General features: G+C 36.0%; 1 protein-coding gene across 1 annotated transcript in view; it reads left to right on the top strand.

Annotated features, from left to right (window-relative positions):
• The first annotated feature begins 2,400 nt into the window (after positions 1-2,400).
• Positions 2,401-24,901, top strand: part of LOC121407416 (thyrotropin-releasing hormone receptor-like) — a 106,220-nt gene continuing 83,719 nt past the window's right edge. Inside the window, exon 1 of the mRNA XM_041598482.1 lies at positions 2,401-2,656. The gene's annotated coding sequence lies outside the window, so the exon portion shown is untranslated. The remainder of the gene's footprint in view (positions 2,657-24,901) is intronic.

Below are 24,901 nucleotides of genomic sequence, written 5' to 3'. Positions count from 1 at the left end.
GATCACAGTGGTAATGGTTGAAAGGACAGGCAATGGCATCACCTGCAACAAGGTGAGACTCCTTCTGGAACTTAACTCAGTCCGCGGTAATTAACACATTCCAGACACGAAGGTGATCCGTTTTACAGAGGTGAGGAATTATCGAGCTTGACCCTTGATGGTTAGAGTGGCAACCAAGATAGATGGCCATCGTGCTCATGAAATACAAGGATATTGGATTTTAGTCCCATCGTAGTCAGAATCGTGTAAATAATAGATTCTTCAATGATGATGCCAGGTCAATGTCATCGTGATTGATCAGGGGGAAAATGATCACCGTCTCGACACCTTTTTATTTCTCTTCGACGAATGCATCCGATTTGGCCCTTCGCCTTGTCGGACATTTTGGACTAGGATATATATTTGATCTGTAATTACTCAGGTCATTCTAGCAATCTGCTAAAGTGCAAAACTCACTTCACAACGGGGTTATCTTTATTTGCTATAGCCTACAGTTCAAGATAAAGCAGAAGCGGCTTAAAACATGGTCATGATGGTAACCAATACTGTTTATTATATAGATCCCCATAAAAATGAATTGTACTCTCATTTAATTATAACACCACATTACAAAGACGCAACTATAAAAAAATTCAAATGAAAAAAAAAGAATTAAAAGGAGGATATCAGATACCACTGTAATAAAAAAAAACTGAGGGGCCCTAATTTTACTTGTTAATTACTTTATTTTAATTGTTGTTTTCATTGATATCTTTTTCTTTCAATTTGCATTATCGATTTGATGTGCATGTCAATGGTATGGAACTTTTTTTCTTCCTTTTTTAATCAAAATGCACCTACCGTATTTCGTTTAAAGGTCAAGTCCACCTCAGAAAAATGTTGATTTGAATCAACAGAGAGAAATCAGACAAGCACAAAGCTCAAAATTTCATCAAAATCGGATGTAAAATAAGAAAGAATATGAGATTTCAAAGTTTCGCTTAATTTTAACAAAATAGTTATATGAACGAGCCAGTTACATCCAAATGAGAGAGTCGATGATGTCACTCACTCACTATTTCTTTTGTTTTTTATTGTTTGAATTATACAATATTTCAATTTTTACGAATTTGACGATTAGGACCTCCTTGCCTGAAGCCCAAAATGTTAAAATAATGGAATTCCACGTGTTCAGGGAGGAATGAAACTTCATTTCACATGACAATGACGAGAAAATAAAAATATTTCATATTTCATATAATAAAATACAAAAGAAATAGTGAGTCAGTGATGTCATCAGTTCCCTCATACCTACCAAGATGTGCATAAAACTGTTTTGTGAAATGAAGCGAAACTTTAAAATGTCATAACTTTCTTATTTTACATCCGATTTTGATGAAATTTTCAGTGTTATGCTTGTTGAATTTTTCTCTTTTTATTCAAATCAAGTTTTTGTTGGGGTGGACTTGTCATTTAAGTCTGCGATAGCATAAAACAGAGAGAAGATGGAGCCGGAATTCGAAACCACTTGACCGTATTTATCCAAGGGGAAATCACACTCTCCCTGATATCCTTCTAGTCGCCCCACCTCAACGCCTCTCTACACAAGCAAAATTTCTCGCGGCTGACACCCCAAGGTCAACAACCCTCTCACGCACTGATACTCCACACTCGCACGGACAACTCTCGCGCACATTCGTGCACAAAAATGTTAGTCTGTGAGTACAGACCTGCCAGATATTACAGAACAGTTTATGTTTGGTCACATGATGCTATTTAGACCAATCAGCATAAAGGATTTATTCTATCTAGGATATAAATAAAAAAAAAACAGAATGAATAATGGAATGGATGAATAAATTCAAACAAAATGTATTTATTGACCAAAAAATAAACAAAATATTCTCAGGTCCGAAAATTGTATCTGGCACAAACTTACTTATGTATTACAGTGGGTCCAAACTTCGTGCTTGTCCATACTTCGCGGACGGTCATTTATCTGAATATTATTCACTTTCTTTTCAGCATTTAATTATACTTGTTTGATTTTTCTCTATTCAAACCAGCAGTTTTTTCTGGGTGGACTTGACCTTTAATCACTCACTTATTGTACAGAATTGATGCACTGAGTGAATAACATGGATAAAATAGCTCGTCCGAAACCCACTGAGGTCTACTATCTTAAAAAAATACTCCATGCATATTTCTTCCTGCTCTGTTATATTACAAACAAACAAAGCATGTTTAAATGGTCATAAGGGAATTGTTTTCCAATGCACTGCAGATACTCCTCCAGCATAACAATGCGTTAGGGTTAGGCTACTGCTTACGCTACATATAATCTGACTCAAAGGGTCTATTTTTGCAGAATAATATGAGGTATCGCCGAACCAAATCGTGCTCTGGACGTATCTTACCGCCGGATAATTATAAACCCGAGCACGTATGTTTGGATCATGCTTGGATCATACGAGTTAACCAAGGGGCACAACTGTTTCTCCCTACATCTTCCAAATTCTTCTCATTAGCAATGTTATGTGGAGGCTACTTCATTGGTCAGTAACTGTTATTCGAGCGCCTTGGGAAATAGATGTAATATTAATTAATAACTGATATTGAGTCTCACAGCGAATGCCATAGCAAGGGGAACGAGAGGGGACGATAAGGATCAGAAACGGTAAGTTCCCTCCCTGTACCTGATTTTTATTTTTATTTTATTTTTTTTAATGTAATTGTTTATCAAACGACAAGATGCATGGCAATATTTGTCTTTGTGACCATCTTATTCGTAACCCTCGGTATGTCCAATTGTTGTAGAATACATCTAATATAAATATGCCTTTTAAAAACTGCAAAATCCCTCTTATTCTAATGTATTGTTTCTATTTATTTTAGTGTAGTCATACATTTTGCGTTTACGATTTCCATCCAACTTTTTGCTTTCAGTAGAAGACCTTGTTTAAAAGTGTTCCTGTTAAGGCGAAACCGACTTCAGGTCGTCAAAAGCTTTGCTACGTTATTTCTAACGATATACCACCTTAGGTTTTGGGTGGTTTAACTGTATTAGAAGTCAGAAGGGGTTCGACTGTGGATCTCCTTTACTATTTCTCAGAATCTCGAAGATAGAATTTAAAATCAAATACAGGACAATAAATGTTCCAGATAAAATCAAATCAGACAGTCGTTAAAAAAAATCAACGGAAATTGGGGTGTTGTGAATACAATACAATCATTCAAACAAAACTGTCACTTCTACGAAATGTAGGCGTAAATAGTCGTCAGGGGTAGCAACCCCCCCCCCAAAAAAAAAAATGTATATATATGTGTACAACAGCTTTGCAACTCTTTTATTGAAATATTTTGTGAAAGAAATGGATGAAGAGAACTGTGCAAGTTTTAGCTGGTGTGTGCTTCCTTTACTAATGTTAGATCGCCATCGCCCGTGCACTCGTTATCTACTGTATTTCATACCATAGGCTACCATTTTATAAAAAAAAATAGAGACAGTTTCCAGTTACCATATTTGATACAGGTGGAAACGGTCAACGTTTGAGGAACTTGACCCTTCTGCTTTATGGTCCGCATACCTTATTGTTATGCCCTTTTTGTGTGGGTTTGGGTTTTTTTAATAAAAAGGGAGACATGTATTTAAAGAGTGGCGAAGAAAAAGTAAGTAGTAGTATTCAAACTTATCAAAGTTGATTCGCTGACATGAGTTGCGTGATACATGCAGGTGTGAACATTCTTCTGAAGAATGCATGATGACCTCATTAGGCCGAACACCATGGATAATAAAACACACTGGACAACACCATGTCTTTGTTGGGTTGCACAAATATACTGCATTCTATTCAACAAGTCACTCCTTACAACAATCAAGCTGCAAAATGATTTACAACTTCTTTGCAGAATTTGTCAGACACGAGGTTATAAAGAATGTTGTAATCCGCAATTAGGTCTTTATGTATACATCTTCACAAAATATTACCTGTTCCAACTTTGGTTTTCCTCTCTGCATACACTCCCCCTTTAAATGCAATCCAAGGCAGGGAGCTTTCACATCGAGAAGTGACCCATCAAAACATAGGGGGTCTAGGGGACTTCTGAACAGAATCAGTAGAATATGCGTAACAATACCTTTTGAAAGGAATGAAAGAGCGATACAAGCAATCGTCAAAATATATGATCACCACGATTATTTTAATCACTGATTCGTTACGACATATCATTCTTCACTCTTTGTCTCGCGTAAAATGGTTTGGTTTTGCGGTACCACACATCGACACACTGCTGGGAGGGATTTTAGATTTGTCAAAATGACATGATCCACTGATTGCCTATTCTACCAAGATTCATCTGCGTTTATTGTTGGCGTTTTGTTTTCTGATGCATGACTATGACCGGTTCTATTCTGTTTCTAGGAGTTTTGAGGGTATTTTTATTTTTTGTAATGTGCTGAGTTTAAAGGTATTGTTTAACTTTGTGAGCAGCTGATTTAAAAAATTCTCAAACCAAGATGAAACATGTGCACAAGTGCATGAATTAGAAGTAATAAACCCTGAAAACAACCATTATTGAGAATGAAAAGCTAAAACTACGAGGCAAATCCCGATTTTGTAAATAGGCGTCTTACAGACACCTAAATAGTACACATAAGTGCAGTGGCGTACCGTGGGTCACGGCATTGGGGAGGCATCAGCAAAAATTTCGAGTCATGCTCAGTTGTCAGGTATTCTGACCTAATAGAGATATTTTAAGGACATGCAGGATATGTATCTCACTGATTAAATAATGCGAGCGCGAAGCGCGAGCTGAAAATTTTTGATATTCAGAGCTAAAAAGGGACATTATAAGCAATTTTTTTGTAATCATGATATGTAACTGTGTCGCTAAACAAACAATGCGAGCGCGAAGCGCGAGCTAATTTTTTTTTATATATTGAACCTAAATAGAGAAATTTTAAGGACTATATTTCAAAATCCATTAAGAGTATAAATATCTCACCACAGTCATCTAATGCTAGTGCCATCCTTTGCTGATTTTGTTAGAATTACATCTAAACACAGTCATGAAGCACCTTTTGTAGTCATTGTAATCATGATTATCATACGCATTTTACTAATCAAATACTGCAAGCGCGAAGCGTGGGATGAAAATTTAGACCTGAAGAGGGGCATTCTAAGGCTTGTTTGTATGTATTCCCTAAGACCGTCACTAACCAAATGATGCGAGTGCGAAGCGCGAGCTGAGATTTTTTTATTTATATTGACCCCAAACATGGATATTTTAAGGACTATGCTTTTTGTGAATCCATTAAGAGTATACCTATCTCACCATAGTCATCTAATGCCAGTGCCAAGCGCTTGCCGATTTTGCTACAATTACATCTAAACACATGAAGTACTTTTTGAAGTCATCATTGTAATCATGAGTATCATACGCATCTCACTAATCAAATACTGCGAGTGCGAAGCGCGAGCTGAAAATTTAGGATATTCCGACCTGAAGAGGGGCATTCTAAGGCTTGTTTGTAGGAATTCACTAAGACCCTACGTATTTCACTAGCCAAATGATGCGAGCGCGAAACGCGAGCTGAAAATTTCTGATATTCAGATCAGAAAAATTGACATTTTAAGAACTGATTTAAGGAGTTCATGAAGAGCAGAAATCTCACCAATTCACTAATGCGAACGTTAGCACGGACAGGAAATTTTTTATATTAAGACCTTAAAATAGGGCAATCACATTACGTAATCATGAAAAAGAAGAATATGTCACTACATAAAGCAATAATAACTCGAATTGCGAGGAAATATATTTGTGTATATTGATTTGAAAACGGGAGGTTTTAGTAAAACATGATTATATATCTCGTTAAACAGTCTATGCGAGCACCAGGAACAGTGAAGCAAATAATGTTTCATAAAGTAATGAAAAAAATGCTTCTTATGTAATATAACATACAACATAATATAACATTATAATGAACAATAATCTCTTCTTTCCCCACTACGTTTCTCCTCCCTTTTCCCTCTTTTTCTCCCTTTCCCTGTTTTTTCTTTTTTTGCCAGCCGATGGGGGGGGGGGCACGTGCCCCCCATGCCCCCCGTAGTTACGCCACTGCATAAGTGTATGCGATAAAATTAAGATGGTGTTTCCGGTCACTTTATATTTCAATTTTTGAAGCACTAAATAATTATTTCCGAACACAATTTTTTCTGGGCTTCATTTTTGTAACATATCACAGACAGTGACAGGTGACAAGTGTGACCTTCTAGCTCAGATTTTTTAAAAGTCAAACCAATGTTAACCAATGAGTTTAAAGGATTCTGATGGAACATATCTTCATGTGAAGGGGATATGAACTCAGGGAGTTTGATCACACCGCGAATGTCCTGTCATGGCCAGTATGCTTTAGGATAGTCTTGATGACTTGATACCTTTTCATGAAAAAGCTAACATGTGAAATAAATTTTGGTTGGGAAAAACTGAGATTGCCATTTCTATCTTTCATTGAAAAGACGAAAGTCATTAAACTCTACTGGTATTAAATTTATTCCAACCTTTAGTAAGTGTACATTTGACATCATGACAATCTGACCTGCAGGCTTGCCATACGCATCCCATCACTTTAGTCATTTTGAATTGGAAGGTCTTTGCTAATGAGAATGATGGTGTCTTGTCCTTCTCGGCAATAAACAAGGCATTCTGTGAAAATTCGTAACCTCCATACATTAGCAAAGGTATGTCCATCCTGGGCAGTCCAAGATCCTGTAACACAAAGGTTTGCCATGGATTATGATGGTGGTTCGTATATTGGTTCCTTGTATTTCATTTGAGCAAACCCTTTCTGTATAAACAATGAACTTAATGGCCATCGCCATTTAGGATTCCCTTTTTTGTCAGCCCAAATTAAAGTTTCGCGTGAATCGGTGTTGCAGAATGGGCACCCTCTCGCCCTTTGAATTTCGTGTACTTATTAATATAGATTCATTCTCTTACATTCAGGATGAGAATAAAGAAAGAACGGCAGAAGAAGGGTATAACCGTTTAACACCCTTCTGATTTTTTTTAGGGGGCCGTGGCCTAGTGGTTACGACTCTCGCCTATCAATCAGAGGGGGGCATGGGTTCAATTCCTAGCCATGGCGTGTTTTCCTTCTGCAAGACATTCACCCATTGTGCTGCACTCAACCCAGGTGAGGGGAATGGGTACCCGGCAGGATTTATTCCTTGAATGCACCAAAAGCCTTTAGCAGCTGGAACTAAGGCCTGAGTAATACATAGTGCGCCATTGAAGAGGCAACTAGATAATCGGCGCCTCATAATTATGCAGAAAAATATATGACATCACTCTTGGGTCGTTTTACACCTCCCCTTATCCTGGCACTTCCCCCTCTTCACCTACTAAGATTTACCAGCTCTATAAGACCATTAAGGTAAGTCAACGTCTTCCAATATCAGGTTCGCCTAATAGAGTTAACTTTCGTCAACCGTTCCGGCATCGACCCAGTAAACTATTACTTTAATTATGAAATTGTTTATGCTTCTGAAAATGAATGCGACCTATAATGTAACTTGATCAGGTGGATAAGGCTCGGGTCATTTCGGCCAGGAATTTATTATGTTTATACTACAGCAAAACACTTTAGAAAGTTGATATTTGGGCCAGCTTTCAGCATTTCTAGACGGCTTCGGCAGCTTCGGCAAATTTTGATCAAATTGTATCCTTCAATCTGATTTTCATTGCAGATTTTCGACGTTTTGAAATTTCATCAACATATTTGTCCGACAAGTTGTCAGATCTGACAACTTTCCCTGATTCTGATTGGCTGACAGGTACTGTTACTATGGTAATTGTCGGATAAAACAAGACTTGTCGGATAAAATCCTTTCATGAAACACTCCCCAGAGCACTGTTAGCATGGTCAGAGCAATGTAACGCAGATAACATATCGAAATATATTTTTGCGCCTATATTTTAAAGACTGAAATATTCCACGAAGGCGTACGACTATAAAATTATTGGTGGGAAATAAAGTATCTAGCCAACACGCCCAGAAATTTTGTTAAACAGAAAAGTTTGTTAAAATATTGACTAGACCAACTCGTGCAAAAAAGGAAAGCTATTTCATATTGCATGCAATTTTGTGGTCTAGTGGTTATGACTTTCGGCTTTCAATCTGAGGGACGTGGGCTTGATTCCGAGCGATGATGTGCTTTACCGTACCAATAAATTTACCCACAAGTTGCTGCACTCAACCCAGGTGAGATGAATGGGTACCTGGTAGGAATTTATTCCTTAAAACGCCGCGCGCTAAACAGCTGCTCTGATAAAGCACGGGTTATCATGGTAATTGTACTGCATATTGCATTACTGTAGAGCGCTTTGACTCTGATAAAGTAAGTGTCATGCATCATTATTATCGAGAGGAGAGACCTGCGAGTCATAGTGATTCAGTTCGCTTTTCGCTTCCCAGGCTCAGGTGACGCCAAACAAATAATAATAATAATATAAGCAAGCATCGGTATTCATTATTATTATCATTTGCTATGTCCATGCGTCAACGGATTTACCATAGGTTGGTTTAAAGAAAGAAAAATCTGACAGCGATCGACGTAATTTATTTAACAATCCTACATTAATACATTACATGAGCATCGTAATTCAGTAACATAATTAATTAGCGAAATAATGAAATCGAACATCCAACTGAAAGTAAAATGAAAATTGGGAAGCAGGTGCCAATTACGTTTTACATTGTCTTCTAGCAATTATCATGCAGACGATGCGAATGGTCACGTGACAAAGGTTATCTTAAAGGGGAAGTTAACCCAGACGTGTAGTTTATTTTAATGAAAGAAGAAAATTAAGAATGCATGTTTATAAGGTTTTGTTGAAGATCAACCGTATGTAGAATAATATAGTTATGATTTTTTTTACAGTTCTAATTATAATTCAATTCTGCGACGTCGCATGCGGTAGCTCCTCCACTAAGCAATATATGATTCCTATTCATATTTCAATAATGATAATAATACACTAATTTTTATAGCGCCTTTTCTAATACAAGATACAAAGCGCGAAATGATCCTGGCGATTGGAAAATAGTAACAAAACAAGGAAGATTCGAATTACAGTTGAATCTAGTTTTCCCTTTCATTAAGTCAGATGATAATATTTGATGATGATAATATCATGAAATTTATGTAATTAGTATTTTATCATTAATTTATCTTGTCTTTATTTTATTTATTTATGTTTTACTTTCTAGTTTTAATGGTGGAGGGGTTGTTGTCTTACACTCAAATTTGATAGAGGAAACGTAAAGCATTTAGGCCCTCACTCATGTCACTCGTATGCCAATGGTTGTAATGTTCATTTATTCATCTTTAAACCAATAGATATCTTTAACATCTAGACGGGTTATCTTAATAGGTATGTTTGCATTGGACTTAACATCTGTTGGGGTTATTCAAGGATAAGCAAACATGACCCAATTTTAAACGTACATTATTTTGTTTAGACGTATGCATTTTATTATCTTATACATTTAATTCAGGTTTGTCACCTGTAAGCGACTGTTGCATGCGTTGTATACTCATACTTTTAAATATGTATTTATTGAAAGTACTGTGTATTTGCAGGAAGAGAAGTTGAACAAAAAAACTTGGCTCATAAACAAGTTGTTTTTCACTAATTTTGTAACTTTTTACCAAAATTATTAATGTCTTTATTGATGTCAATACATCATAACTCGACTCTTGGGATTATCATCAACTACCGGTATGTAACTGCTAGACCTATATCGTGCAAATTATTTACTGTAAAGGATAGGCCCCATCTATGTTTATGGCTGTGTTTTTTTTTCTTTTCTCGGGGGGGGGGGGGGGTAAAGATGTGATTCAATCAGGTAATTTTTGTAACTCAAGTTCCTAGACCAACCTGTAGCATCACTATCACCATTACGTGAAAGAGCATTGTCCATTAAGATCAATACAATACCTCATCCAAAGGCGTATGAGTGCCGTGAAAGGCCGGGTCTCGAACCCAGAGCTACTTTGACCATGTTGACCACCAAGGCACGACGCCCCGTGACGCCTCAACCACTTTGTCGCCCTCTATAGTCCTGTTTTTGGACGGTGAATATTATAGAATTTATAGGTCGAAATCAAGAAGAAAAAAAACAAAACAGAACTGCTATTAGTCATGGAAATCTAATTATTTTAGCATTTGTGAATGTAATGTTACGACGAATTCCTCAAAATGGATTCCCAGAACAAATAAAAATCATTATAAATAAATCTGATGACGATTTTTTTAATCATAAATTTGTTCAGAATACTGCGAAGACTACTTATTGAAAAAACCCCATAAAATATCTACACACTCGCCGTATAAGCTAAAACAACAACATAAACAACACAAAATCTTAATTGAGTGACAGAGGGAAAGCTAATGACAGGTATAGTTGCCATGGTTTCTCATTATAAAGAATATAGTGCTTAGTCAGCACTTTTAAGAGCTCATATCGGGAATGCACGTCAGGTGCTGATGCTGATTTTCAGTACTTGAAGTGCTCAAAAAACATGTTTGGCCTACCTGCTTCAACGAGCACTCCAAGTGTTAGAAATTAGCACCTGTAGTACAATACAGTACAAGCGCATACACATGTTAAAAGTTGTTATTTAGCACTTTATGAAAAGAGTGAAATATATAAGATTGAATAAGCGGATAACTGAATGAAGAGCCAATCAAATAATAAATGAATTAATAATCAAACATTTTTCAAAAACCTTTTCATTGATATAGTACAATAGAAAAAGAAGTAACCAACACTCTATAACATGACAAGGAAAGGATGGCAGAAACGATTGGTTAGTGAATAATGAACTGTGAGGAACAGAATATTTCATTATAAACAAATCAAAGGATGGGTTCAACGTTAAATTAATATTTGGAAATTAAATGAATTATTCAAGAAATTTATCAACAATCGTAAAGAAGATACATCAAATAAAATAACCTACAACTAATGAAGACAGTTACTGTAGAAATTGATTGATCAATTACTAACTCATTACAAGAATTACATAAATATCTGAAAAAATTATTTAAAAATGAAAGGCCTTATTAAAGGTTATGGTAAATCAATTTCATATCCATTGCGTGCAATATCAGCTTGATGACCCAATTGACAAGACGACATCTAAATTGCCCCAATTATGGAAAGTATAATATCAGTCAGATTAAGCACACCTCAAATCGCTTACAATCACTGTCCCTGCTGTCCTTGTTATTTTTAATCCCATTGGTAAATATCAACTAAGAATCAAACCACTCTCACCTCGCCTCCAGCTCTAAGATGTCAGTATTGAAAACATTCAACTCCATTGAATATCTCCGGCCTGTCATTCCCATTTGTTGTCGGCCCTGTTGGGGGCTATTTAACGTTAGTAAATAGTAAATAATATGTAGTAAGAGAGCAGAATGATATAATAGTTAGACCAAGGGCCATTTTGTCCAGCCGTTTTGGTCCTAAGAGGACGACCCTGGCCAAATAAAACGATCAAGAGTCTAATATGCTAGAATGGCTTTGGATTGTTTTTAAGTGGCTATCTGAAGGTTTGTGATTCCCTGAGCGCATTCTACGGCAGTGTGTGTGTGGGGGTGCATTATCTGAGTGTTGCGTATCAAAGATAATTTACATTTAACAAAGATAATGTTTCTAAAGTAACATTTGTAGTGTCATGTATATTTTCCTATTGTGTTTCTATGACAGTACAAATTGACAAAAAAATCGGTGACATTGCTACTTATTGCATATCGACATTTCGATTTTTTATCTCGTCGCTTTGATCCGTGTACAATTTATTTTATGTTCACTTTTATTTTTAGTAAATTCTTGATCCATGCCAGTTTAAATCGTCTTTTTCGGAATAAATAATGTACCCGACCTGCTGCATTTTGTGACCGAGACGTGCAGATTCAGGATTTCATGAAACAGGGGACACAAAATGGGCTGATTCTTTTATGATATTTCATTTATTTTTTTCAGGAGAGTCAAACGATTGCTTCCGAATCTCAGATACGACGTACTGTCACGAAAAAAACAAGACAGTCAAACAATGTTTTTTTTTAAGTAGCTTCAGATAGGACGTCGAGGAGCATTCTTGTACGAAGATGGAATGCATACTGCAATGAATAGCAAGGGGGCATGCAGCCCTTGAGACACGCCATCCCACCCCTGGATCCACATCTACCTTTCGCATTGTACAAGAATGTCACATAATTATCATGATTATAACATGTATAATAAACAAACTCAGAAATTCATAAAATTTAAGAAGTTGAACTCCCAATGTGGCATGGTATCGCACAAAATTACGTATACAAGGAGACCCCGGTCTTGTATTGAGTAGAGTGCCTTGAACCCGTCCCATTAAATCACAAGTACATGCATGGCGTGTTCATATACATGTAGTTTCATAATGAGCTTATCACGGTATACTTTTCCGCACATGATCTGAGGGGTATGATGAAGAAGAAAACGAAAGAAAAAGAAGTAATAGAAGAAGAAAAAAGGAAGAAAATTGGAAAAGGAGAAAGAAAGAAATTTGATTGGAAATTGTTCGTATGTAAACCCCTATTTTCTATGTGAAAAGAAAGAGGGATGATAACACCATACTTGTAAGTCGTGGATAGTGGCGTAGCTGTATATGAGCTCAATTAGAAATCGCCCCCTTCCGTTTACTGGATGGATGAGAAAGTGGATATTTTCACGATAACATTGCATCCCTTTATTAATTTTGTCTGGCGATATTGTGTTTATTCATTACAATAAGACCATGAATAGCGGAACACCATGCCATCCCACCCTCTCCCCATCTTTTTTGAAATGCTTTCAGGTATCAATCGTAATTTGAATCATTGAAGACTTGAGGAAATCAGGGGCAAAGAAATCCGACTGTCAATTCTTAAGTTATTAATTTTCTTAATGTAAGTGCGAAGGCCCTGTATAGCTATTGTTACGGAAAAAATAAGAAAAGTTATACATATAGGCCTATACCAATATAAAGCCGTATGAGAAATTTTGAGATGCTGTAAAGGTATTTTGGTTTAAAGGTTTGAAGTATTGACATGATTGACCATAACGTGGCTTGCACTAAATTTAGATTTTTGAATGAGTATTATAATGGTAAACACGGTGATACCAAAATTGCCACAGTACAAAGACCTTCTACATTATATAGGATTGTTTACACCGTTTAATGATGGATAAGTTAATAACAGGTAACACCCACTATACATAGGACCACAATTCGCTATTCATTTGTCTATATGCACGTTGCTTTATTTCTTCACAAATAGATTTATCAAACGCGAATGTTATTCGCTTTTTTCTGATATGTTCTATAATTCTATGAGAGGACGATTGAAGCACGATTTTCCTCTTTTTAAAGGGGTGGTTTTATTTGGAAACTGAGATCCCCAAAATACGTTACAGAGAAATTCAATAGACTCAAAAGTCACTTTACAAGGTTTTAGAAATCTGCTTTATCTTGTTTTTTTTTCTATCTTGGATTTCTTTCTTTGATTCATGGAATTTAGGTCACATGGAATGGGGAAGCTGTTTGCATACACTATTAAGAAATAATATTTTACAGAAAATATTTAACAAACAAAAAGGTTTTACGAAAGAAAATAACAGAATCATTCGGTAAATTTATAAAACAGTACATTTTCTGCAATTTTACAGAAAAGTTCCGTTTTCAAAGAAGGAAAAGGAATATTTACTATACAGAAATTTGTAAGGTTCCTGACACCAAATTCCAATTCTGTAATTTTACACAATAAATTGCAGAGTTCAGTACGATTGCGGGACTGGTGTTCTTGAGAGTCTGCTGCAGGAATTTCTTTCAAAATTGTCTAATGTATGACGTCACAAATTCAAAATGCCATCGCTCTATGGAATTTCATCGAACCGTTTCCAATGTTTTTCATGATTTTTTTCTGTTTCATTAAAACCAACATTTTGTCAAAGCGAACCACCCCTTTAACACTGGGCCTTTATAAGATGATGCTCTAAAGCTGAAAGTGAGATGATACTGGAATCTGTGGATTTGCTGTCGGTGGGGGAAAGTAGTAGTGAATGAGAAGGTGGATAAGATTAATTATTGTCTGTGTAAATTTGACCTGGAAAGATATATGCAGAGTAATTACACATTCAAATAATCAGTGATAAATTGAAGGTTTTATATTAGCTTTGGCTAATCTCTAACGTTGCCCGTATCCAGCAAGCAAAGTGGGGTTTGATAAATTGGTGCTCAATAGTTCTAGTCCTGCGCACCATCGCATCTCTCGTTAATATTGCGGAATCGATTAAAAAGGCTAAAGTAATTCTTCAAAACTGGACTTTTGACATGGTAAGATGTTTTGCTGAATATTAAGACCCTGTGTACGTCATGCACAATCCAACCTGAACGATGACTTCGATTTCGACAAATATTACGTTTCTATTGAAAAGCATGACCACTGTGTCCTTGATACAGATAATATTGATGTTTTAGTAGGTAAACATTAGAATGATATGATCTCTATTTGTAGACAAATTAAAAGTCAAGATATATGCTTTGGCGGATCCTGCCACCAATCTATTCATTAATTTGCTTTCATCAATTCGCACATTATTTCATAAGTGTGACAGCCTCGAAGAGAAGGTTTATTTCCCGTTCCTACTAAGCAAACGTATGATTTGGCTAGAACCGCGGTCACATTGTGTGTGCTTGCGCGTGGATGGTGTGTGTGTGTGTGTGTATGTATGTGATCATTTCATCACAATATCGTAGCGTAAATGTGTGGACGTGACTCCGAAGGCGTCATCGTGGTCACGTGATCATAAAAAGCCTGGGGGTACCCCTCTTCTGTAACAATTGCTTCCGAATCTAATCACGTTATGAGCCATCTGTCAATCGAAATATGATGTAAGTAAAGTTTATTGTATTTGTTCTTACCCTCTCGACTATTCCAACGATATAGAGAGGTAATTTGAACTCTCTTGATATTTGTTGACATTTCTGGATAATTATTATCTGATTGCATTGTTCGACAATTTGCTCTTTCTTTGTTTATACACTCCGCCCTACTCCCATCCCCCTACTCTTCAGTATGTATAATACGCCATCTCATTTTCTTCCCCTTTTTTGTAATTTTTATTCCTCTTCATCTTCCCTGAAGCACTCAACCTCTTCCCCCTTCTCATCTCGTGTTTTACTAATAAGGTTTATAATCCATGTACTCTTTATTCTGAAACATTTTCAGGTCGGCGGTCTTGAAACTTAGCATGGAATGTCATAGTTAAAATCATATTTTATTCGTCAAGAAACAACAAGTATAATTACGACACGGTTGATATTGAATAATGTCACTGCCACTTTATTCCCCGTCCACGTGCTTTTGAATAGCCCCGCGGGTCTCATTACTTCAGACTGTTGCGGTTGTCACGTCAGGGGGTGTTTAACAGCCGTATCCATGGCAACCAGGTGTTGTAGCACCCCTCGCCTCAAGTATTAACTACTTGAACTTTACCTTTTTCTCTTTGGGCTGACATCCTCCGACTAAATTACAGTGACAATTAGTGTATTTATGTTTATGTTTGGTTTGATAAATGTATTTCTTCATTATGATTTCGGGTTTAGAAATTAGTTTTTTTTTAATATATTAATACGATATCTCGATTTCTTTATTAGGAATACTATAGAATCCATTTAATTTTATGAATTGCTGACGGCTTTGAGAAACCTATAGACCCCAGGTCTCAGATTAATTGCCGCATCTCTTTGGCTCTTCTTTTCTAGGAGACCGCGAAATTTTAAGTTTCACTTTTTTTCCTTTGTGCGTTTTATTCCATTTTCTAATACCTTTCTTACAAGTAGCTGTAAGTTCTTGAAAATGGAGGTACCTCCCTGCCATGTTTGAATTGTACAGTGTGAAAATTTATGTGTTATCATTATCATTTCAATGCAAAAAATTTATAGTGCTAGGTTAAAGATAATTTGATATCTTTATTGATTAATGTGAATAGTGATGTGTTATTTGATTTTGGAGAGAGATAAGTTTACGAAATTGTCTAATGTAGGGTCGTGACCTTACAGTTACTGTAGGTGTACAGTTTAAGCCAGTTATTTAATCAATTTGATTCCTTTATTCTCTACCATACATCCTTTTAAAATATTGCCTGCAAAACCAACAATTTAACATATTTATATGGATGAATGAAATAATACTAGTGATGCCTACTTCATAAGATAATTCATAAACAACGACCATTTCTAATAGAATTTCTCACATTGGTTATTTTTCAGAAAAATATACTTTTTGATAACAAAATATCTCTGAACTTTACTTTTGAGGAGATCAAAACTTGGTAATTTATAATTTCGAGAGATCAATATAATAGTACTTAAAGCACGAAAAATATGATCTAATTCCAAATAAACGCAATTCTCGAACAAACTGTACACTAATATTTAAAAATTCTCTCAACCATTGTATAACATTATTCCAAAATAATTAAAGTTGTCGGACATTAAAAAACAAAATGAATCAATGTTTCTTCTTGAGATTTAAAGAAAGAACAAAGGCCTGAAAACACGTAATTAAAAAGAACTTTATTGATATTGAAAAAAAATGAATTCCATTCCAAAATTTTATGAATGAGCCGAAATTAAAACCACCGTAATTTAGTGTCTGTTATAAATTTATGTGGAATGTTGTAAACTACAGACCAGGCATCTTGAATGTTTAATATTGTGGTACATTTATCTACAAACTTCCTTCATGTCCTTGAACCTTTTTTACATAGACTAGCGTGTAGATATTCCTCGATTATCTTGTTTTAACTTTTGAAAGAAAATTTAAGTGGAAATGTTTACAGGATTGAGTAATAACATTCGATATCCTTTTTTTTCAGAATAGAATCAAAAGACTGTTTAATAACAGAATCCTTAACACAGGTTACAAATTTATCTTGAATGCTTTTGATAGAGTAACTAGAAACCAAATGATTCAAGATAACTGTAAAGGTAGAGTAAGAACCGTGGTGTTAACCGGTGTACATAGAGGACCATACCAGTTATTTTACACCGGTGTTAAATTGATTGTGTTAGTTTTACACCTATAGCTGTTATTACAACACCTATGGTTGTTACATTTACACTCTTTGGTGTTATGTTCAATCTCTAGGGTGTTATTTTAACATCTCATGGTGTGGTCCTCTATTAACACCAATTGGTGTCAGTTTTAACGCCACAGTTTTTACAGTGTATATATAGTTAAAGAGCAGATACATTGGTGCAACTATTTTTGTCAACGTACCCTCACTATTTTATATTGAAGGTGGTTCACAACAACCTTGTGATGAATTCTGTCCTATAGTCAAAAGAGGTAAATTTTTGATTGATGTTTCACGAGCTAGGTGTAATTTCTCAGTGCTCCTCCCGGCTTCCGCAAAGAGTTAAGATATCATGACAACAACAATTGGCGGTAATTGTATATTTTATCATCATTGAGCAAAGAAGGAATGAGATTCATTAATAGTATTTTGAGTAATTCAGAAAATTTTATTTCGCTATAAATTTATAGAAAGATGTAATATTCATGCAAATATTATTGAGTACGGTGGTGTATTGAGTGTCATTAAAAAAATTTCAATATACCATGTATACAGAAGAATGAGGACTAGTAACATGCACAATTTTTTTTCACATGGTAAAAAAAAGCTGCATAAAGAACAAGAATCGTTTCCATCGTCTAGGCTGACTACTTATCCATGTTTTTGAGTTGCTTTAACCTACTGGAATAGCTTTAATTGATAAAACTACTATGCCTTTTATCATCATTGTTCGAATTTGCGTCTATCAGATGTTCACTCTAAAAAATGAAGTGCTAATTCAGCTCTTAAAGAGCGTGTATAGTGACTGCACTTTGGAGTGATGATTTTTCTCGTTCAAATTTGAACTAGACAAATCAGCACTCCGAAGTGCAGTCACTGTACACGCTCTTTAAGAGCTGAATTAGCACTTCAATTTTAGAGTGTTGTTCTCCGAAAAAACAATTCTGAGACTTGAGTACATTTCTTTCGCTTTTGATGAAAATTGATTTGGATTTTCGTTTTCTTATAACTTGCATTGTAAATGCCAAATAGATTCTTTTTGTCAGTTTGCATTGCCATCTCGCAGTGGGCGTCGATATCCTCTCTCGCCTTCGTATTGATGCGTTCTATTCTTTGGAATGGTGACCCTTTTGTTTCCTTTGTTTCTCCCCTCCATTACCTCTGTCGGGGGATTAACTGGATTAACAAAAGTCAGAGTCGTCTCAAGCTAATGAGCACCATTTGACAGCCACAATGCGTGGTGGATTGACGGGGATGGAGATCGACAGGGCGGGACCGAAACAACCCCGACTCGTCTCGAGATTGAATCGCCGGGATCGGATAGTTCCGAAAATGTCGCAAAGATCCACTTTGGTGGCAAATGATAATGGTGTTTCAAGGCAATTCAAGTCGTACCCTTTTCAATGATTTCGATCATCATCTATTTTTGATGAATGTATTCATTAGCTGCCATTAGGAAAGAGAAATCTGGTAAAGATGGGTAAAAGTGTATTGTGGTAAGGAGGTTGATTTTTTTTAAATGGGGCGATGACTTCTTTTAACCCTCTACAATTTATCTTCTACTCCAATTCCCCTCTCCCTCATACTCACACACACCCCCTCTTTACCTCTCTTCCTCTCACACGCATACCCTCTCTACCCCCCCCCCCCTCCTCGTTCGCTCCTTTCTCTTTCCCACTATCTCCTCCCATTGATCATGAATGTAATTTTCATCAGTGAAAACCATTCATTTCCTTCAAATTTGTTTTATCATGCTCGATTTGATGATTTTGTATTACTTTTTATATTTTGTATTTTGTAAAATGTAATTATTCGTTAGTTATTTTTCCTCTCTTGCCTTATTGAAAATTTCCAATAAGATGAAAACAGCATTCAACTACGTTGACTACGGCATGGCTGATTTAGGCAAGAAAGGAAAAATAAAATTTTAGTCGTGACCAAATTCTCGTAATTTGCAGGCATTTTGTAACAGAGTGAAAGTGAAAATAGCTCATCCAGTATATTTGGAGATTTGCATTACTGGGGGCAAATCTGTATCGAAAATGGAAAAAACAGCTCAGAATTGCCAAAGTCAATGTAGTTCGTTATCGGAAAATATGAATATTAATATATTTTGATCTGCCTTCATCATGCCAATTTCACTGGGTTTAATTCTTTACTTCATTTTTTTATTGACCTCTGTCTCTTACCCCTAATAATTCTTATTTTGTATCTTAAGTTGAACGGATTAAAGACCAAGAAGCTTTGCTTAACAAGCTAATGCTGATCTATGATCAGATTATTAAGTTGTCTGTGAACAAGAGAAAAATAAAAGGCAGTTATAATCGGATGAAGCTGTGTAAATGTACAGTTGTCTTTTTTTAAGATGACTCTAGCGTGAGGGAGGCAAGGAGTTGCAGAAGGGGCGCAAGTCCAAATTCCAGAAATTTGGCCATCGTGTCATTTATAAAGAGATGAATACTCATTCCACAATGAGTTCTCTGAAAAAAAGATGTTGGGTAGTTGGTCGAAATCACATCTTCACTTTTACCCAATTTCAGGCATAGGCTCACTTACCTATAGCCTTAAAGGGGTCATGATCCTTAAAAATAATGTACTTTTGATCAAGTCGCCTCTTATGTCATCATTGGCGATGAGACAAAATACTACTCCAAAACGTTTAGCATTATTGTTCTGATGCAGCACCGGAAAAAGGGTCCTCATCTAGCGATTCTAATCGTTTTTCTTTTTTTCCTAAAGGTCGATGCAAGGCAGAAAAATAGAGTTCTTAAATCAATTATTTATCGACGATCGTCGTACGACTGTTGGGTAATCTTAGGACCCGTGGAAATGGTTATTGACCCTTGATGTTAACTAACTTTGTCAGAAGTGCGTTGCATAAAAATTCGTGTAAACACGGTAAAGGCAACTCCTAAAAATTAAACGAAATTCCAATATTCGCTCTTCTGTTTGACTGGATAAATAGCGTTATTATTTCTTTCTAATTATTTTTTAAAAGTTAAAACGCATGTTTTGACATAAGTTGAGCTATCAATAGGATGGACCTTCTTTGTGGTATTGTGATTATCTTAATTGTTCTTCTCATTACATTATGAAAAAATAAATGGACTCGTTATTTCAATCATCATAATAACATCAATGATCAAAATGTCGGTTGAGAATGATTCATTCATGTCACCGACGTGCCTGTGGCAATGCTCTTGACATAACACATTTTTTTCTACCTCGGGAATATGGACGAAAGTTTTAAACAGCATAAATAACGAAAGCATTATAACATGAGTTTTGTGCAGACTTGGTGTCTTCTACTGATGAAAAGAAATATCGGTCATTATATTATTCACTGGATCACGAGCCGATAATCAATACTATGTGACCAATTTCTACAGAACTTAAACAATACAATCATGTTGATGTTATGTCTGTTTTCATCTTCATCGATCGAACGTCATGAACATTTAGCATGTTTAGCCAGGGGAAAAAGCCCCAAGGCATGTCAGAACATAACATTTTTTCTTTAATTTTTGTTTGTCAGTCCAATTATCGATATTAACAGCGAGTCAGCTCTTATTGACCCCCAGCACCTAAACCCGTTCAGCACTCTATTTATTTCATTTGATTTTTTTTATTATTATTTTATTATCTTTAATTCTTTTGTTCATTATTTTGTAGATTTATTTTTAATTCATATTTTATTATTAATATTATTATTACTATTATTATTATTATCTTTATTATTATGATTATAGTTGTTGTTAATATTATTATCATTATTGCTATTCTTCTTATTATTATTATTGTTTTATTCTAAATTCCCCTTTTTAGGGGGGATCTATGTGCCCGCATGCGAAGATTTTTTTCCCATCAATATCAGGAATGTACTATCAGTACTCGGTTATTAGGAGGAGGCTGTGATGAAGGAAATAGATTCTTCAGGAACAAAAAAATGTTTGGCTAGCACTTGTGCTACTGCCAGGAATGTAGCTTGATTATCAAGATCTTTATAAAAATGAAAAATGCAGAAGCTGGTGACCTGTTCTTATGCTAAATGAGGTACCCCGGTTTCTTTCCTGTCTTAACATAGCGGAATGCATCATCCATATCACCCTAATAAAACTTCGACAAATTGTAATCTCTGTATTTACATGTTGTTTAAGCAAGTAAAGCTAGTCTATTGGATTTAAACTATAGGCAAAGTGATTAAGAATCTGGCCACCAATCTTGTGTTAAGTTGTGATCTAATACGAAACACCTTGCACCATGAAGCCGATTTTATGAAGGTTAATAATTAGAAGCTGTTAAATCCAGATCCCCAATCCACCATTTCTTGGGCTTCCGTTTTATTACTGAGAGGTCAATGACCGATGGCCAAAGAGTGCGATTTCAACCATTGAATAACCATAAGATTGAAATATCATTTTAAAAGCAACAAAACAATAAGTTTATTAATTCCCCTCATTAAAGTTAAAAAATATTTCATCTTCTCTCCACCTTTTATGCACGATTATGTGAAAAAACGGAAATCAATTTATCTCGAATTTTAAATGTATTTGTATTCCTTATTAAGAAGAAATTAAAATAAACAGTTACATTTATTCAAAATAATTCAGATATTTGTTTATGCTAATATACATATCGACCAATTTCATTTTTCTGTTTATCAATTTACATGCAATACTTTGCTGTACATGACTTTTTGTGATTGTATCTGCAATTGTTATATTCTATTTGGGATTATAGCTACCACGCCCCCCTTACCCACTCACTCTTCCAAAAATAAACATGGTAATTTTATTATTGATTACAATGATGTTAATGATCAATATGCCCCGTTTACATTTGGTCTGTTATCGTTAAGTGATTATCAAAATGAAAGTATCCGTTTAATCGCACTTTGGTGGCATACGACAATCTTACGAATTTTATCCGGATTCACGGATTCCGTGGTAGTGAACGCCTTCATTGAACTTTGTTGACGCACGACGTTTTTAAACGGAATCACGGTTTCCGATGCCTCTACGATTTATACATTTTTTAAAACTTATTTATTCATTCATTATTCATTTTGTTTTTTGGGGGGGGGTGGGACAGAGTTCCTAAATCGTAAGATCGTAGCCCCTTATCATATTGGGACGGCATCGTATAGATAGCACGTCTTCTTTGCTGGAATATGTCACAAATCGCACGTACTTCCTGCGGCATCAATGCGACGAACGACAAATGAAATCGCACGATGACCTTGAATAATGTAAACATATAAATCGTAAACCGTCAATATTACAATTTTCTCTGTATTCTCTGTATCACCCTCTCCCCTCCCCCTCTCTCTTTCTAATTCCCTCTCCCATAATATGAACCCCACCCCTATCCATTTCTCTCCATTGCTCGGTATTGATCACTCTTCACCTCACTCTCCACTAATTTGTTGATTTTTTTATCCATCTTCCAACCAGGAAATCGTTACCACCATTCTCGTAGCACAATCTCCTATCGGTAACCTGTATACACCCCCTTCCTCTATATTTCTATATCTATTTTGCCATATATCACTTTTTGTCTCTGAGCTGATTCCATTTCATCTGGTGATGACTTTTTATTTCTGCCTCTTTCTCTTTGTTTATCCGATTGTTTATGTTCTATTACGGTAGTTTACATCCTTCCTAACATGACCAATGAGTCCTTATTCTGTCGCCTTCCAGAAAGAAATATTTTCATTAAGATTAAAGTGTCTTGGGGTGGGGAAATTCCCCCTCTAGGCCAGTGCTATTACTTACAATTTTCTCTTTGTTAATTCTCAGATAACCTATGATTAACATGATTAAAGATGGCCACATTTTTGAAAATGCAATTTTTTGGGGGGTGCAAGGCGATACGAATACCTTCTTACCTGGACTTCTAGAAGAACGCCATAATATATCTTACCAGTGATATCTGCAGCCATTTTGGAATGATAGAATGAAGTTTGTATCAAAATGAAAACACCTCCGTAGTACCGCACACAACGGAAACAATCGGCCAATTAATAAATACTCCCCTTTCCCTGAACTATTTTTAGGGGATAGATTTGGAAAGTGATGCCCTAAAAAATAATAATACTAAAATAAACCCCGCCCCAAACGTTCACAGAAAGAAACGCTAAAGCAAAAAGAAAAAAAAAGAGAAAAGCGTAATAACACAGTGGCATACACTGTTAAAAACCCTGATTTTACAGAAAAAAGAAGATTTTGCAGAAAGCAATAACAAAATCATTCTGTAAATTCATTAAACAGGAATTTTTCTGCAATTTAACAGAACAAGTCTGTTTAAAAATGGGAAAAGGGTGTTTTATTCAAAGAAATTTGTAAGATCCATACACCATGGACCTTAGTAGGTCCATGCATACACCAAATATCAATTTCCTGTAAGGTTACGCAATCTGGTAAGATTACAGGTGTTCTCGAGACTCTGCTGCAGGAACTTCTTTTATTTTGTTAACAGTGTATGTGAATAACTCGTTGTTTGTAAGGAACTAAATCCTCCTGGAATGAATGAATGAATGAATAGATTAAAATTGAACCGATTTCACGAATAAACGAAAAGTATCGAAAAGACCGGTAATTTATATATTTTTTCAAATTGTAAAGGGGGTATAACACAAATTGGGAAGGGCAAAAGAGATGGAAGAAGATAAAAGAGAATGCGAGAGGTACAATTACTCTCATAATTAAATTGAGATAAAAAAAAAATGACGTCTTGTTATACGTCGTCTTGCACCCCTTCAAACTATTTTGGCGCAGCTAGGTATTAAAAACTGTACCCTTTGATTCTAAATAGGTTCTGTAGCTGTTTCTTGGTAGTGCAGATTCTATTCTGTCTAGCCGTTTCTGAAGTCTGCAAAATCTTGTTAGAATTATCCTAAAGGCGAGGTATAAACTGATCAATCTAGATGATTCATTTGAGTTCTATTAATAACAGAGAAACGATCCATTTTGAAAAATTAAACCCGGTCGTTAATCAGATTTACACAGGGTTAACCTCCATATTCACTCATCTCGAAGACAGGATCCCATTTGTCAATTTTTTTAATAGGTACTTGTCGTGGGATGGACAAATGGAAAACTTATATTTGAATAGAAGAGAGACAGAGAGTCGGCCAAAAAGGAGAAAGTGAGAGAAGTGGGATGGGGTGGGGTAGATGGAAGTGCACGAGTTGAAAGAGAAAGAGAGTATGCGCGTAAAGCCCCAGTCACATATAGAGCCCGGACCACCCCGGACCATCCCGGATCTGATCCGGGGTGGTCCGGGGAGAGATCCGTGTTGGCGCCTTGGGCATCCTTGGAGGTCCGGGGTGGTCCGTGTTGGTCCTTGAACGTCCGGGAGGCCAACACGGCAGTTTTTGACTGTCAAAAACATCCGGCGTCATCCGTGGACTGCCGGGTTGGCAAAGCCATCCGGGATGGTCCGTGTAGGTCCGTGTGGCTGCCGTGTAGGTCCGTGTAGCTGCCGTGTAGGTCCGTGTAGCTGCCGTGTAGGTCCGTGTGGCTGCCTGGAGTATCCTTGGCAGTCCGTGTTCTGTTTTCCCCATCAAAATCATTACAGCGCTATTTACTTTATGAACTTTTCAGTAGTTGTTAAACAGTTGACACAAACATGCTTAATTTATTCAAGTGGATGATTAAATGATTCAGGATATTTTCTTACGCTTTGGAGATTGGCCCCAACCTAATATTTGTAAACTTAGTGCATGTATGAAATTTTTTTTCTCTCTTT

The sequence above is a fragment of the Lytechinus variegatus genome, chromosome 2 (genome assembly GCF_018143015.1).
Source record: "Lytechinus variegatus isolate NC3 chromosome 2, Lvar_3.0, whole genome shotgun sequence".
Taxonomy (NCBI): domain Eukaryota; kingdom Metazoa; phylum Echinodermata; class Echinoidea; order Temnopleuroida; family Toxopneustidae; genus Lytechinus; species Lytechinus variegatus.
Note: the sequence above shows the minus strand (reverse complement) of the source record. Positions and strands in the feature narration are given on the sequence as shown.